The 17,630-nt window shown below is 52.1% G+C and overlaps 1 protein-coding gene across 5 annotated transcripts in view; it reads left to right on the forward strand.

Annotated features, from left to right (window-relative positions):
- LOC149352602 (uncharacterized) overlaps positions 1 to 17,630 on the forward strand; it is a 390,194-nt gene that overhangs the window by 348,913 nt on the left and 23,651 nt on the right. Inside the window, exon 1 of one of the 5 annotated variants that reach the window (XM_089581792.1) lies at positions 474 to 843. The exons of the other annotated variants lie outside the window; for them this stretch is intronic. The gene's annotated coding sequence lies outside the window, so the exon portion shown is untranslated. Of the gene's footprint in view, positions 1 to 473; positions 844 to 17,630 lie in introns of those variants that run through there. 5 annotated transcript variants of the gene reach the window in all.

A 17,630-nucleotide genomic window follows, 5' to 3' on the forward strand; every position in this document is an offset into this window, starting at 1 on the left:
GCTGCGCTGCGTCGCTGTCGGTCTGCACTGTGCGCGCGGTCGCATTCGCCGCAATCGGGTCCCCACTGTTGGTTGCGGGGCTCTTCTCTCGGTGCGGTTCCGCGATTCGCTCGGGTCCGCTGGTTGCGCGCCGACGCCGCTCTGCGTGGCCCCGCTCTCTTCCCTCCGTTGTACTTTTCGACGCCCTCTCCCTTCGCGTCGCTTTTGGGGCCGCTTCTGACGGTTCTTTTCGGCACGGGTTGTGCGCGCGCACCGCTATCCCGGATTCACGCTCTGATAACCCGCGCGTTCTTTCCACGCGAAACGTGGGGGGCAAAAAGAGAGACAGAAAAGGCGAAAAAGGAGACAGAAAGAACGCAGCACGCAGTGTGTGTGTGTGTGTGTGTGTGTGTGTGTGTGTGTGTGTGTAGGTGCGGACTCGCGCTTGCATGAAAAATTCGGCCTCGTCCCGCGGCGCGCACGCTACCGCTCGCCACCGCAACGGGGCTGCCGCCTGCGCGCGCCGAGTGAAAACTGGCGGCTCCCGCGCGCGCACGCAGCTCCTTTCGCCGAGCCTGATCTCGTTTCACTCGGCGCTTCTCTTTCTTGGCCCGGCGGTGGTGTGAACTCATTCGGGGGAAAAGGCGGCGGCCCTGTTGCGCGCCGGCTCGTCGTCCTGTTCGACCGCGTAGCCGTCGACAAGAGCCGTCCTCGCGACGCCGCTTTGAGGGCGTCCGTCAACTGACCGGCGCCTGGCCGCCGCTCGCTTTGGATCCGACACATTCGCTGGCGGCAACTGGTTTTTGCCGCAGACGCTGCAGGTAACCGGGCTTCGCTGCCGCCGAGCACTTCCGCCGATATGGGGTAAGCCCGCTGCCGCAGCATCTTTGACCTCGAGCAGAAGTGCGCGCTGCTTTGTTCAAACAGCTGCCTCCACCGCTGGCGCTGCTACTCTGCTGCCTTGATGCTTATTATTAAGCGCGAACGGTAAAGCCAGCGTATGCCCGTTTATTTTTCTTTCCTCACATGGAAATGCTAACGCTGTGCAAAACGCTGTGCGGAGCTCTCATGTCGCACGGAACATTTCATTTTTCCCGCGGACTGTGCGGGAATGGAATGCTCTCAGTGCTGATATTGTAGTGGCCTCAACTTTGGCATCGTCTACGGCGTTGCTTAAAGGCTGGTAATAATTTTGGGCCGTCAGAATATTTATTTCCGGTGCTAGTTTCGTGAAATTCTCGCACGAGGTGTTTGTTGCGTTGTATTCTGTGCTGTGCAACTTGTACTGAGTTGACTTTGTTTTATTCTGAAAATGAGTCAACTTGAACCTCACTCCCGCTTAAGGCCTTGCAATAAAGCCAGAAGCCATTTGTAAATAAATGAATAAATAAAACATCGCGCAGGAGACGACGTGTTGGAAAAGGAGCCTACGAATGGGTACCGTAATCCCAGTGACCGACGCCAGCTTTCAGCGCCGCTGCCTTTTCTTCTCCTCAGAGGCTTGACGGGAGCGAGCGTTTTTTGGGAAGTTGGCATCGGGCCGAACTTTCGCATCTCTTCGTCGCCCGCGCTGATGGCTCTCGGAAGTAAACGGCACGGGCCGCTGCGGTTAGTGTGCACCCGAACGGTATACAGTGGTGATCACCGTCGCTGTGAACACGGGAGCGCGTCGGTTTCGATACTATCGGAGCTCTCTGCCGGCGCTGCGGGGAACTTACCCGCAGTGCGTTTTCTGCCATGAAGTTTCCTTTCCTTGGCGGGCACCACGTCATCGGAGTGCCAGCGTGTAGTCCGCTACGCGTGCTGTCCTTGGCGTCAGAGAAGCTGGCTAGAAGCTTGCGAGTATTTTCATGCCCGTTTTCAGGCTCAGTGCGCAATGCTTAAACCACTTGCCGAAAGTTGCGCATTCCGATCGCAACGTCAAACAGCGCGTTTCTGCGAGAGACCTTTCGATGCCGATTCTTGTCATCTTGAGGCAAAGCGACAGACAGTGTGCGTCAAAAAAGATACAGCACTCTTGGCAGTGATTATAAACGACGAGAAAGCTCCACCTGGTCAAGTGGGGACCAGAGGCAGCGAAATGTTCGGGCTGCTTTTAAGAACACGAATTTCCAGCCATCTTCTAGGATTTTAAAGAAAAGCGCGCTTAGCAGACGACGCGAGGGTGCTCCGATGACATGATGAGCTCGCAGGAAAGGTAAAAGTGTATCAAAAACGTGAAGGGCAAGCCTGCAAGTCCCCTCCAGACAGCTCTGATAGTATCGAAAGACACGGTGACGGTGATCACGACGGTGCTTGCACCTTTAGAGCCGGCATCCTCATGTACGAGCCCAGAAAGCCTATACCGAATTCGGCATGCGGCCACTAGTTAATGTACTCTCTTTTTTTTTTCTAGGCTTTCTTCTTTTCTTTTTGCCGTCTTCGGCAAGAGTTCCCGGACCCTGCCGCAACAGTTGGATCTTGCAATGCGGTCCGCGCGGATGACAATAGAGCGCTAGCTACAAGAGCCGCTGAGCGTGTAACTGAAGGGGCGGTTCCCGCATCTCTCAATGTGGCGAACGCCTAGAGCGCAAGAATTGAGGGCAGCCATTGTTTGCTCAACATTTGTGGTGCCCATTCGAAAAATACTTCGAAAAATAAAGGGACACAGAGGACCACTCCATCCAATTATCGTCCGGCAACAAAAGAATCATCAGATAGAAAATTGGATTAAAAAATCTTCCCGCCAGTCGATTCAAACTCGTGACGACCTTTCCGAAAAGGAGTGTGTCGGAGCGTTCATTTTGCTTGCGAGATCGGCCGGTGGTAATGACACGTGTTCTTCGTTTTTTTTTTGTTTGTCTTTTCTAGCCTATAATAACTCCCTTTTTGGCGAGGGTCGTCTCTTTGTGACTAGAACGTGGTACCATATATCGATACTGGCCAACTTCAATTTTGCTCAAGCGTTCCTTTAATGAAATGCGTGCTGCCGACATGTGACTCCCATTCGGCCTGCTGGCGCGTGCTGTTTTTAGTTCAGCTTGGAAGAAAGCTATAGTTCAGGGAGCAGAACGATGCCAGAATTACGTTGCGCAGTGTTGGGGCAAATGCATCCTGTACGGATGTGCCGATCAGTTGTCGGACGTGTCGCCCTGCGGCAGTCAAGCTCGGTCCTCGTGCCCGGCGATTTCGACACGAGAGCGGGCGGCAACAGCGCCCGCAAAGGTTACGCTCATGACGACAGTAATGACGGCAGCACTCGTCCGTGATCGGCTGCTGTGCATTGTCGGCGGCCTTGCCTCCAGTGTCGCTGTCACGGCGGAGAGGTGCCTATACTTCAGTGAGGCACGCGTGACGCGCATTGAATGCGGTTATTCACAAGGCCCGTCAACACGCTTTCGTGAAGCTTGTTCCAGTGGTCACGGCGATCTCACGGGCTCGTCACTTAATATATGAGCTTCGCTATCGACGGGGCCACTGTTTAGAAAAAAAAAGAGACTACAGGGGGCACTTAAGCTCTGCCTTAAAGGTATGACGCTTTACGTTAATGGGTTAATTAATGCCCATATATGCGGAATTCGCCATTTTCTACATTTATAGATCTCTGGGAGTCCCTCATACCATTCCTGGCACCGTGGTGGAGCGGTGGAGCGATTGCGCCACTGCCCCGGCAGGTGGCTGTTTCAAACACAGCCACCAGTGGAGCTTGTGAGACCCAGGTTGCTCATCCCGGGCAACCTCTTTTGGGACCTTAAATTAACTGCCACTTGCCATGGTGGGCAGGTTGTGATGCCGTCACAAGGTCACGTGACCTAGTGGCAGGTGGTCCACCTGCTTTTTCGCTCGCAACGCCGCCGCCGCATTTTCTGCAGAGCGGGAGCCTTAACGCTATCTGGTTAAAAGTAGTCGGTATTAGTTCGTCCGCGTACCGATATGCGGCTCTCGAAGACCGGAACCGCAGCGTCGTCGTTAGTCAGTGTCGTGCTCGGTGACATATATTTGTCCACCAAGGGAAGGTAAGATGCGCATGAGCGATGACTAGCCGAAGCGCATTTGTCGATGTCGTGCGCGCAAGGGACGCGGGACCCTAAAGGCAAGAACAGCTCCGGATGGGAGAGCCAAGCGTCGGAAAGGCGAGGCCAAAGCGAGAGGCGAACGACGTGAAGGCAACATACTTGCGTATGACGTCATCATAAGTGACATACACATGCTTTCCTGAATGATCGCCTAATTTTCGAGTAGTGTTCCTTTGCTGATAGATGCTTCCAGCACCCACTTTGCGGTGGGGAAGTGTTGCTGAACAACAAAACTTAGGGGGAACTTAATCATTGATTACGTGTGACAGTGCGATAGCATAGAGCCTCATTGTGCGTCCTTATGGACTGCCACGTACCGCACGTTGTAATGAGCTCGCGATACGAGTCTGACCGGCTCCCATTGATGACCATGTATGCTTTGGTTGGCGGTTCGACTCCTAACCGATGGGTGACGCAAGTTGCGACTAGCAATTCTGTGCTAGATATCTCCCGCCGAATCGCACGCTATCAGTTTATCGCCTGTGCGACATTTAGGAGGTTCCCAGTTTTGACAAAGAACCGCCTCACTGGACATGATGGTGCGTCCTCTATCGGATACATATACAGGTAATGATTTAGTTATACCAGCTGGAAAACCACGCTTCAAACTGATTCCAATTCTGGTCTTCTATTTCACACCGCGGCAGGATGTGACAATGGCGGACACCGGCTTTTTTCTCTATCCTGAGTACTATACTGGCGGATAGGAACTAGGAAATATGACGCACAGTGATTCTCGCTTGAGTGCTTTTTTAAGGCCTAAGAGAGAGAAAAGTTCGAAAAGCCGAGCAACAGTTGACCCCTTTGCTCTGCGAAAACCTCACTTGCAGTGGTTTGGGCCGACCTTTAACGTCGTGGCAGCATTATTTAAAAAGCTATAGCCAACTTTGAACAGCTCAAGCACCACACAAATGGCTATTTCCCTGGTTTCTCTGGCCGAAGAAGGCATTCGCTCATGCTCATAGAGGCTTTCAGCGCATTGTTTTTAAAGCCGACCGGCAGCTATTTAGTAAAAGAAAAAAGAGACATACGTCGGCCGTTTTTATATTCCTCAGAAAAAAAAAGGGGGGGGGGGGGGTCTCCTGCTGTTCCCTTAACGTGATGAGAGTTATATTAAAACCTACAGCGGCGAGTTTTGAGCTCGCAGATTCGTGGAAGGATAGATGGAAGATAGGAGCGTCCCCTTTGAAACGAGGTGGTGGCAGTTGCCACCATGCTCGGCTTTTCGAAGCGAAAGCTTCACTACGGGACCTCGGGCTTCAATCGCGGACCGTGTAAATTCGACCTTCGGCTGAGTTGGGGGTCAAACCATGGAAAAGAGAAAAAGAAACTGAATCAATATTCATGACTGGGAGTCGAACCCGCGGCTGTGCGAACAGATCAGCGAGACCACTAGGCTATCGCCGCTTTTTTTCGCTTCTTTCATGGTGTTTACTCTACCTGGCAGCCAACACGCCTGTTGTTAAACTGCACCGCACTCTTTCGCGCTGTGCATTGGAGAGCGTCCTCTTCATCAGCTTCTATCCATCATGCTCCGTCCCGCGGCACTGCCCGTTCACCGTCGTCTTCTACGTAGCACAAATCCGTGCTTTCGCTCCCATTCGAATGTAGGAAACATTCTCTGCAGTTTTTTCCTTTCTTTTTATTTAACGGTGTTATCAATGGGTCTAAAAATTCCCATTTTCTTTAAATATATTTTCAGACCAATACTTCTAACCCCATGTCACCCCTTTGCTTTTGAGCCACCAATCTTCCAATCGCTTTTTGCTGACTTCCACCGCAGATTTATTTACATGAATATTGTTATCTCTAAACAGTAGGGCCTCAGGGAGTGTGACAGTGCCTGCATCGACATCCAGATGGATACCACCGTATGCGAGAATAAGATGTTTGTTTATACCGGTTTAAGCACATGTGTCACCTTCTTGGTTAAATTTCTTTTTGTAGCTGCGCGTCCTAAGGCACCCTGATCTAGCTTCAAAGAGTAGGGCACTGCCTCTTGAGTTATCATAGAACAATTCTTTCCTGATCTTTCTTTTCCAGTATCGATATAGTTCTACACTATACTTCTTTTCCAGTGAATTAATCCAATTTTTACCTAGTTATACTCTCGGCTTCTTTTCCATTGGATTAAACTATTTTTTACCTTACGCGTTGTTTACCTGTCGTTTAAAGCCTTTATTTCTCCGTCATTGTGCCCTAACAGACTGTTCGTGCTTTTCCGTGTATGTATGTCCTTCGTGTCCCCATAGCCCGAGATATTTGTATTCGGTTTGCGGTTTATGAGGGTTTAATGTCCCAAAGCGACTCAGGCTATGAGGGACGCCGTAGTGAAGAGCTCCTGAAATTTCGACCACCTGGCGTTGTTTAACATGCACTAACATCGCACAGTACACGGGCCTCTAGAATTTCGCCTCCATCGAAATTCGACCGGTGCGGCCGGGATCGAACCCGCGTCTTTCGGGTCAGCAGCCGAGCGCCATAACCCCTGAGCCACCGCGCCGGCCCAGGTGTTTGTATTCGACCAGTGCGGGTATTGCACGCCTTGTATTGTAAGCACCTGATCAGTTGTATCGTTGAAAATCACCACACCTTACTTAATTGCGCTAAAACTGAAACCTAGAGCGTTTTCTTCGTATCCATAACTATTAACCAGAGTTAGCAAATCTTCCTGACTATCTGCTAATAGTACAATATCTTCCGCATACTTGAAACCGGGAGCCTTTGCTCAACGACCTTTCCGCCTAATCTGTACGAAAGATTATACCCTAGATTACTTTGTTGTAGCCTTCTTTCCGTATTTATCATATAAAGAGAGGTGCTAGACGACAACCTTGTCTTAATCCTTTGCGTACCTCGGCAGTTGTACTTTTTATCCCTTCCCATGTAATTTCAACTTTATTATCTCTCTATATTTCCGGTACAAAATCAAATATCTTGCGACCGACACCTTCATCCTTTAGTATATGTTCCGCAGGAGTTCCCTGTTCACGCTGTTGTATGCAGTGCTTATGGTCAGGAAGGCTAAATACAGCGGTCTGTTTTCCGCCTTAGCTATTTCTATGCATTGGGTAAGCACGAACAGGCTGTCATATAAGCGTCTGCCCCTTCTGTCTTATTCGTCTGCGCAAAAGAAAGCGCCGTCTGGCGCATCTTTTTTTCCATGCCTGCAACGACCATTTCGGGGCGCAGGACAAGCTCTTCCCGTGTCGCGAGGGTTGCTTTTAATCTCTCGCCCATCTTGCAGATGTTTTCCGCGTCCCCGTGCTCCGCCGCGCGTCGCCACTGCGAGCGCGGCCTCGGCTGCTGCCGAACGCTGCTGAGTGCACCTGGCCATTCTGGCGATGAGATAGCGGAGCCGTCTCGCGTAGGCGACACTGCGCCGAGCGGGAGGGGGCGACAGGGTCGGCGAGCTGCACCCCGTGGTGCAGGCAGCAGCGTCTCCCGACGGGCGAGTCGTCCGGCCAGGAAGTGAGCAGGGCCAGTGCGGGTTCCTTTTGTCTGCCGCGGTCACGTTTTTCATTGTCTCTCTCTCCCTTGCCCGGGCTGGCCAGGTTTGCTCCTGCGGTCGGTTGGCTAATAAGACAATGGGTCGCGCGAGCTTATCTCCGCGTGCATTACCGCGCACTTAGCGGCCGTTTCTCCGCCAAGATGCCATTGTTTCGCGCGGAAGACGTTCCTGTCGATTCGTATCGACGTCTGCCGCCGATGCCGATCGCGGGGCGCCGTCTCCCGTGGCTTGCTTCCGGCCGCCGCCGTGCCTGGCGGCTCACGCGCATGCGCCTTCGAAGAACGCGCGAATTGCGCTTATAGTTCGGCTTTGTTCGTGTTTGTCTCTGCAACGCTGGTGGTGTTGGAAGGTCGTTTGCACTATTGGACAAAAACGCTAAGTACCTGCTGCATAGCGGTTTTACGCTGTAATATATGGTGCACTCACAAATATGCACGGGGCGTCGCCCGAAGCGACTGTGCTGAGTCGGCGATCCGGAGCAGCTCTCCTAATCCGCGGAGCAGGGTGTATAGGGAGCCTGCGGACCATACCGTCGCGGTCCAATCAGAACTCAGAATCTGAAGCCAAATCGCCCTTTGAAACACGCTCTTCTGTATCGCGGAGCAAGAAACTTGCTCCAAATTGCCGATTGGAATTCGCCATTAGCAATTCAGAGGGCGCAGTTGCCTGCCTGCAAAACCGGCGCCTTGTGAAGACGGGCAAGGCGACGAAATTGGCTGCCGCCGTTCGTTCTTTTCGAGTAAATTTTCCCCCCAATGAACGCCGAATGCTCTGAATTTGTCGTGCACTATTTCTTCTTGTGCTACCGTGTTGTCGAAACGGCGTCCAATGTGACGCGAAGGATTTCGATTCGCCCCTCACTTTGGTGAGTACTGCTGCGTTAGCATTGTGATAGTACCTTTCGTACGTCGATAAGAGCGCCGTTCCGTCTAGTGCGAGATGGAGAAAGGAGGGCGCTCTGCATGCTTGCATCCACGCTGCCGGGCCCCGTGGGAGTGTCCGAAGAGAAAATGCGCACGCTGCGCATAGGTGGTTATTTGGCGGGAAAACGCCGATTGTTCCTTTAAAAAAAGAAAGGAACACGCCGAGTGCTCCCTCGAGATTACAAGAGGGGGGTAACAGAAAGCGACTGCGCTACACTGGATTTCCCGCTCTGTTTGGGATGGGGGACGGTGCACCCCTTGTTGCGTGAAGCCGCGGCAGATGTAATCGCGCTTAGTGTCTTCGTGGTGGCGAGGCGCATGCGTAGTACGAGCGGAAGTTAGGGTGCGCGAATTCCCGTAAGCTTAGTGTGGACGAAGCTGGGGCCGCGCGGAGTACTCATGGACGGCAGACTGCGTCCATGTTGCACGCATTCGGTGAGAGCGGTCCGCACGGTCGATTACCGCCGGTATTGGAGCGCTTTCGATAGGAGACGGAAGCATCGGCTGAAAGGCCTACGCGTTGCTCCCACGATCCGTACGGTTACAAGCCCGCACTCTGAGCGGACGCAGGTGGACGGGCGTCGCGTAATGATAATGTGGGGAAAATTGAAAGCAATTAGGCAGCTGAGCGGCTGTGCCCGATTTGATGGCCTCACTTAACGGGTCTAGCGCAAAAGCGCAGCTGTTTGTGTTTGGCGATGCTCGGCGCTTTGTCGCTTGTCCAGCAGTATCCAGTGCGCAGCTCTATGCAGGGTTACGTGGAGCCCGAAAAGCGCTGCAGTAGCTTGTTGGGTCTCTGACGTGAAAGGACAGTGCACAGCGCTGTCTTCACCTGATGGTTATCGGGTTCCTCTAGTCGCGTTTTTTTTATTTCCCGATCCTCACTCCGTAACGTTATTTTCGATTAGAACCATTTCTCTGAGATGAACTTATTGCGCCCCCCCCCCCCCCCCCCCTTTTTTTTTCTTTTAATAGCGCGTGACTGTGAAAGCGGTTCGCCGGATTCAAGCTCGTTGAATGAAAAATTAGTGAAATGCTGCTACAAAGTGTGTTAACGAATATCGTGCGCTTTCCGATGAAGTTACGCTGCGGCTTCATTGGAAGGCTGTAGCTGCCAAGTTTGGGCTCTTCGATTATCGAGCCCATGAGAAACCAAATGAAGATATTCTTCGAAAGAAATGCAATGGAGCATGTGCTTGGGCCAATGTGTTTATGTGCATGCAGCGTGCGGGAACAACGCTACTGTGCAGGTACACTCTAACTAGATACGAGTAAAAAGGGAGGAGGCTATCCTCTAGCGCACTCTCTTTTACAAAACGGTGTGCGCCAGAGGACATCTTGTTCCCTTTTTACTCTCGCATATGCGTATTCGTGATTAGAGTGTACAGTCGTGAGCAGTATGAGAGGGAACAAGCTTTTTGCAAAAAATTGAGAATTTTTTATTTGACCACTAAACTCGAGATTTACATTTGAATATTATACGCAAAGAGGAAAACAAGTTAGAAAACAAAAAAAACTGCTCCTCGCACATAATTATGGAGTAATCAATAAATTAATGCTCAAACTTTGTTCCCTCTAATACTGCTCACGACTGTACATGACGTTGTACCTTACATGTAACAATCGCAACGGCAGCGGAGCTGTCTGTACAGGGCGGCTTTATCGTCTGCTTTACAAGCCTTTGCCCGCAATCTCCCTTTTAAGTGAGCACTCCAATTTTTTTTTTTTACGCGTTTGCAAGCGAGTGTCAATGCGTAAGGCATCTCAGCGCGATGTGACCTACATTCCATACAAGTCTTTGGGAGGCTTTCTTTACGCCAAAGGGCAGAAGAACGCCGTGCTCACGGTTCGTAAAAACGCATTGCTTCCTGTGGGACCGGTGAGGAAAGGAGTTGCTGCATGACTGTATGTCGTGTCGATATTGGCGTTCTGATAACGAACGGTTGAGCATTTCAGAAGCTGCACGGCGCAGCAGCCGTTCTTTTCATTGGAATTTATTCTTTCCTTTTGTGCTGATCGCGGAGACGAGAGGGCGCGGTGGCGCTTGAGCGGATCACCAGAAGGATTCTGAATGGGCTCGTTACATTATTCCCCTCTCTTGGCCTCCCTTCTGACGAGTGTGTAAACGACGACGCGGCGGCCGTGTCCTTGCACGTCGCCTTGCGCGCTGCGGGAATCTCGCATTGTTGCGGGTATTCCATCAAACTGCACTGCGCAAGTGCACGCGGCAGTGTTGGGCTTCTTTTTGTTCCGGCGCGCTCGATTCGAAAACCTGGCAATTGTTATGCGCATTTTGACCGCTTGTCGTGGCGGGGCATTGGTGTGAAAGCGCGGCGCTTGCGCGCGCGCAGTGACCACATCTCTCCAGTCACTGTGTGTGTGTATGGGGGGGGAGTCGGCCCCGCTGCTGCTGGCCGCCTTTGTGTTCCGCGCAAACGAGTACGGTTTGTTAGCTCTGCGTATAAATGGGCTGTTATTCCGGACTGGTTGGCTCAGCGGCAGCGCGCATAATCGGCTTAGAACGATTTTCAGGGTGGAGTGTCGCGCGGCTTGGTCACAGCGAGGACGCAGGCAAGCATCGATATATTAATTGCAGCTTAGGGCGCGCGGTCGGCACAAGTGTGGTGGGTGGATCAGCATATTTAGCGTTAGTGTGCAGCGTCGATTGTGCCTGTGTTAAGAAGTTATCCCTTGTCAAAGCTGCCTGTGTGGGGGCCATGTATGCGTTGCCGCGCCCGAAATCTAGTTTGCGCATGCTGAGCTGTAGTATTCTCAATGGAATCCCAATCACTTGCCGACGCGCGGTTTCGATTGTAACATCACTCAGTGCGCCATCTGTGTTCAGCCTCGATTTAGGGCTTTGCGAGATTCGCGCTGATGCTTGATTCCACGCTGGCATTGTTGTTGGTTCTTTAGTGGCGTGCGGCTCAGGTTCGTTCAAATCTCACGCCATACTCGCGAACTGCGTGTCTTGGTGTCGCTGTGAAGTCGCATGAGAGATGGCCTGTCGCTACGACTTCGTTCATGATGATTGGGCTAAAAAAAAGGTAACACGATGTTGCTGAGGGCAGAGCAATGTTTTATTTTTTTTTTTTCGAAAACTGCTTAAACCTTTTGCTCTTTAATTGTTTTGGCGTCCTCAGATAGTATATTGTGATCGGAGTACCCTTACTGCTAATTATAACGTAATTATAATTCATTTTGCTCTTTGTTTACACGGTAAAGAAGTGTGATGTGTCAGTTGTTTTTGCCTGTCTTCGCTGCGTACGTTTCGTCGCTGAGTTTATGAGAACTGACTTATGGACTGCACCTGTTCAGCGACTGCGTTAAAACTTCGCGTTTTTTGCCCCCCTTTTTTTTCCGTTTCAACTGCTCCGTCCCCAGCGAAACTTACGGCTCTATGTGTATGCGCTGCCGTCGGGCGCTATTTCAGTGTCGTTATAAAGCCGCGCGCTCGGTTCTTTGCGCGATCTCTTTCTTTTCATATATATATGTATGTTATTTCAGCCCTAAGCTGTGGTCGTTATCGCGGGAAAGTTCGCTCGTATGAACACACTCGCACACGCTGGTGTGCGCGTTCACTCAGGTGCGAATGCGCGCCTCGGGGCCCCGTGTGCCGCCGTTGGGGCGCGTGCCGCTTCTTCTGCCGCAGTGGCCGGCAGCTCTTGCGCAGGTCGGGCGGTTACGCTGCGCTGCTCCCGTGCGGCGCCGAGGGTAGCGGCGGGGCCGCCTTTGTAGCGTCGCTCCTTTCGCTCCCTGCTTGCGTGGCGCGTTGCTAGCGCTCGAGGAGGAGGCGTCGCTAACTCCGCTGCGCTCCCAAGCTCTGACCCAGCTGCTCAGCGGCGAAACGCGCACGCCAGAGGAGGCAGCCTCGGACATACATGCGGGCCGCAATCACGCTCCCTGAATGTTTTCGGGGGGAGCTCCTCCCATGGCGCTGATGGCTTAACTTCCCTCTTTTGTGCGCTCGCCTTAGGTGCGAAACAAAATCCACTTTTCTGTCATCCTTGTTGTTGTTGTGATTGCAGTTCGTGCCGTAATATCTACCTGGCTTTTTTTTAACAGCGATGCCGTATAAGCCGGAGGTTGTGCCGTTAGTCGTGCGCAGCGGCGTATTCGTCGTGAGCAGCGGTGGCTGTGTTCGCAGTAATGAGGCCACCCACGGACGCCTGACGCCCCCTGTCGGAGCGGACGACAACTAATAGAAAAAACACTGACGCCCTCTGGGGGGGGGGGGGGGGGGGGGGGTGCGTAGCCACGTGGTATAATGAAAGGAGCTAAGGAGCTGCGCTCCGGCGCCCGACGGCAGAGCCACCGCGTCTCCGACTGGGACAGGTGGGGCAGATATAAATGAATATAATAACGGTTAACTTAGTCCAACCGAACTCAAACGGCAACGCTGTGTCATCAGTCTTACACGAGAGTGTAATCTGGCTTACAATTTTTTTTTCCTACCAGGGGGGCTTATTCTCGTCGCGCCACAGAGCGCCAAATCTTTTTGCACCGAAAAGCCGCTTCGGAGGCGGTTTACACGGCAGCCTGTGCTCTTTCTGACCAAAATCTGGCAGTGTTACGGCAGCACTGCGGGCCCCAGCGAATCGGGAGCCGCATTCTCAGAGTTGTATACGCGCGTAAGAGCGACCGGTCCGACGTGCCTGTTGTGCGCGGGATGTCACGGTCGCTATGGTCGCGCATTCGAACCTGTCACCTCTCATTTTCACATGGAAATAAGGCCAGGGTTACGGTCCTGATTTGACGGTGCCGGCCGTGGCTGCCGCAGCACTGCCAGCTTTTGGTTAAACAAAATACGCAAATTGCGGCATAGCCTGAAACAAGCTCCACTGTACAACGCCAAGTAAAGGCACTTTACTGTGACCACAGTGCACTCTCTAAAGGCCCGTTCACACTTGCGAGTCGCAGAGGTCGCGCGACTGTTTTGGTCGAAAAGCGACAGTCGCAAACGGTCGCCCTGGTCGAAAAGCGACAGTCGCGGGCCAGTCGCTCGGTGCTCGATTTTTCAGCCTCGCGACTGCGAGTCGCAAATCTCTGAACCAATCAGCGAGCGAGCCAAGCTTCCGGCAACGACACCGCTCGCGGGCGCGCCGGGCGACGACCTGCGCTGCTCCCAGCGGGCTGCCGTAGTCGTCGCTAAGCCTAGCCGGTTTCATATCGATGTCGCAACTGAGGGCGCTTCGGATCCTGGCCAGCGCTAGTAATTAAGATGCTGCTTTCGTCACCACTTTATCGTGGACCTCGTATCATAATAATATCAAGACATGCTCGACTTCCGCGACGCCTTCAGCAGCGGAGCTAGCAGACAACAGTCGAGCCGCATGGAGCAGCAGCAGCAAAGCGGCTCTGGGAAGAAATTTGCTTTTGTCGCTGTTATCCCTTCTACCAGCAACTCGGTACTGGCCAGCGATCTTCAAAAATGATTCATTTTTTACATTCCTGTACCCAAGGGCTTGGTATGAACGCGAACAAGCAATATTTGCGCATTTTTGTGACGCCGCGGCGGCCGGCGTACTGCAGGCTGGTAGGCCGGCCCTACAGAGAAGCGCGCCTCTGTCATCGTGACGCTTGTACGACCTCGGTGCACATCAAAACCGTCACGACAACCTAATCTTCGCTCGGGTAGTTGTATTACATTGCGAATAGCAGTTTAGACTATCGAGCGCGAGTACAGGAGGCGCGGCCACAGCAGACGAAACTCTCGAAAGCGCGCGAACAACGTGATTCCCGAGAGTTTTCGCTTCAGACGAGAATCTAACGAGAAGGCGACCCGCTGGTCGCGCTTGCAAGTGTGAACAACGGTGTTGTCGAGCTGATGCCTGGTCGCAAGCGACTGCTGGTCGCGTGCCCTTTGCGACTCGCAAGTGTGAATGGGCCTTAATGCAGTGCCTCGTGAGCGACCATGCGGACAGGCGTTGGCAGTATGACCTCACTGCATATGCCTGGAAATAACTGCTGAAAGCACTGGTGACGCTGACCGCATGCAGTGCTTGCTTTGCGAAGACCGAATACGCGATTTTCGGGAGCTGTATAGTTGTGGTCATTTTGCGACGATGTGTCAGAATTATTGCTCGGTAACTACAGGTAGCGTTTGGGACCCTGGCGTCTGCCTCTGATGCTGTGGAAGAGAAATTTCAGTGAAACGATGTCTGGCTATAAAGCGCGTTAGAAGCGTTTTGAAGGGACCATGTCGTTGTTGTCGGCATTAATGTAATCTGTGTGTTTCTTATTTAGTAATTTGGTTCGAAGCGTAGCTGCATTCATACATAATCCGAGAATCGTAGTCACGTCTGCTCTAATACGAAAAAAAAAAAATCATTGCGTACTTATGGTGGAGGCACGGTATGCAGGTTTCTGTAAAGGAGAGCAAGCAAATTGGCGATCCCCTGTTTGATACGTCAATTGGATGCTCTGCAGCGATGGCTGTGAAAACTTTTGAACACACGCTCTTTGGACGGGTTTCGGCGCCGATCGTAAAAGCTGCCTGCCACATCCTGTGCATCGGTCTCGGCTCCGGTGTCTAGGGTGGCGTTCGCCCGTTGTCTCTAGCTTTAGAGACGCGTTCTTGCCCTTTCTCGCGGCATAATGCTGCGCTTGTCTTGTGGAAGGTGCTTGCGTAAGGAGGCATACTTCAGCGTCAGTCGTATTTAACGCTTCTGTGGATATCTCGCACGTGAGAGCGCGACATGTAGGGAAAAGGGATCCGGGTGTAGCAAAATGTAATGAGCTTTCGAGAACATACCCTATGGGAAGAATTGTGCGAGCCGTAAAAGTGTTAGCGCGATTTGTTTAGAATACTGTGGTGACAATCCTCCGAGTTGTGTATTTGTACAGTTACCTTCATGGAGCCAAAGGGGCAGCTGTCTGCGTTCATTACTTTTCTAACAGAGTCCTTTCGTGGAATCTGACTTCATTTGACGTTGAGCGTCGCAATGCAATCAAGTACTGCTGTCATAATGCACTTACCGCAACGGTGGCCTAGTGGTCTGAGCATCCGCCTCGCATGCTCGAGGTGCAGGGTTCGATCCCCAGTGCCGCCGGGTACCCACCGGCGACACAATGGATACAGTCTTTTCCCTGGTCTAGTACTCGGCTTATTTAGGGTGAAATGCTTGGGAAATGGGTCTTTGACCCCACCTTGAGTAAAAGAAAACACATTGTGCCATGGCACTCTTTGGCCGCAGATGCCCTTATACGCCATAAAAAAATCCATCATCATCATCATAGTGCACTTGCTCATCAGTGTGCACTTTAATTCGACTAAAGGGTTGTGTTAAAGTATTGGTGACATATAAGAACACAGGTAAAATGTTACGGCTACGCCAGAATAAAATTGAGCCGGGTTATAGTGACCTGCATGTGAATTTAATATTATAGTGGCGTTATTTTTGTTACCTGACTAGATTTGCGAAGGTAATTCGTGCTCTGCTCATTCTTGAGAGGTTGTGCGCTTTGCCTCGTTTTTAAGCTGAAATTGTGTATTGATCTATTTAATTGAATGAGATTGCAGATGTTCACATCGACAGTCCGCAGCCTCTTCGCAGTAATACGCAGTTAACTGATGTACGAGAAGCCCATGAAGCAGTGCGGCACAAAGTCAGGCATAAGGTACCAAGCTAACATTCCTTCCTGCAAATCATCTGGGTGTGCGTGTGGTCAGAGCGACGGTGAGAACAAATTCAAGTTGATGTGTATATAGGTTACCGCATTTTGACGAAGAAGGCGATACTTTCACTGAAAACGGAGCTGTACTATAATCTAGAAAAGGCCGGGAAATTAAGTAGCCGGTGTCGTCGCTATCGGCCGATTTCACAAGTACACTGCAGTGCGTCGACGCAGTTTTTTTTTTTTTTGGACGCACCTCCCACAGGCCGGATACAATGCCGTTCGCTTCAGAACGGTATTCACGGAGTACTTATCGGCGTAGACGTCGTGAGTTTGAATCGAGTGACGAAAAAAAAAAGGTTTAATGCAGTTTTCTCCCCAATAAATGCGTATTTTTCTCCCCAATAAATGCGTATTTTTCTTAGCGTATCTCTGGAGAAGCCGCAGAATAGATTTTTACCAATAACAAAAATTGGACGGAGTTTTTCTCCGCATTATATTTTATGCTCTCAATCTCCTTATCTTGGAGTGAACAAAATGAGGCGGTTCCCCCGGTATTTCGTATATTACATTGTGCCTACTGTACTAATGAACAGCATACGATGTTCTGCCCGCTTTTAGGCGCGTATCCGAACGCTGGCGAGCGGAGTAGGCCCGTCGAATGGCACTTGAGCATCGCTTCCACTCGATGCGTAGCGTGGTCGTGTCGTTACCCAGCGTTAATCATGGCCTCACTTCGGCCTCGCCTGCGGCTCAAGCACTCTACAGCAGTAAACACAGTACGCGAGAGAGCGCCTACGCTCTGCAAGGAGAGGCTGAGGCGTTTTGCTGTCTCCGTACGTCTTGGTATAGACACACGGCTGCACTTCTACAGCGCCATTAGTCATTGTTTTCAAGAGGACAAGGACACAACGGGAGGACAGATCCGTCCTTTTTCCCCCTCTCGAATGCATCCGCTTTTGCCGACCATCTCGTCGATTCCGCATCAATTGTCCGCGGAGCCCTCTCGCATTGGACTCCAAGGACGAGTGGGTATGCCGACTGCGGACACCCCAAAACTCTGCCGCATTTTCCTCGTGGCTTTTCCGCTGCCTCGAGAAAACAAGCCAGCGGGGACAATAGTTCTGCGTCTGGCAGTGGCACTGCATTTGCGGATGCACTCCGCGATTCGGCGGCCGGGCAACATGGTTTCCTTTGTTGCTGTGCTGCGGTCGCGGCAGAGCGACACAGTGTGAATGGGCCCCTTATCGGCGCCTGCCCAGAGTGGAACAATAGCCGGCTCTCTCCGCTGGCCGTTGTGTTCGCCGCAGCGGCGCAGTGGGCGGCTTTTCGGGGTCAGCCGCGCGAGCGCATCGACTGGGGCGAGCGCGATAGCGATCGGCTACACGGCCGGGGATGGGCGCACGAAGTTGTAGCGTGTCGGGCGAAAGCGAAAGCCCTTGGCAAGAGGGATTCGTCCTTGTGTTCGTCGTCCCCTTTACTCCTTTACGGCGGGGTCTTAGAAAGGGTTAAAGCGGCATCGTCATCTTTCCATGTCTTCGCCGA

The sequence above is a fragment of the Amblyomma mixtum genome, chromosome 3, assembly GCF_055824585.1.
Source record: "Amblyomma mixtum isolate Tamu chromosome 3, ASM5582458v1, whole genome shotgun sequence".
Classification (NCBI taxonomy): Eukaryota; Metazoa; Arthropoda; class Arachnida; order Ixodida; family Ixodidae; genus Amblyomma; species Amblyomma mixtum.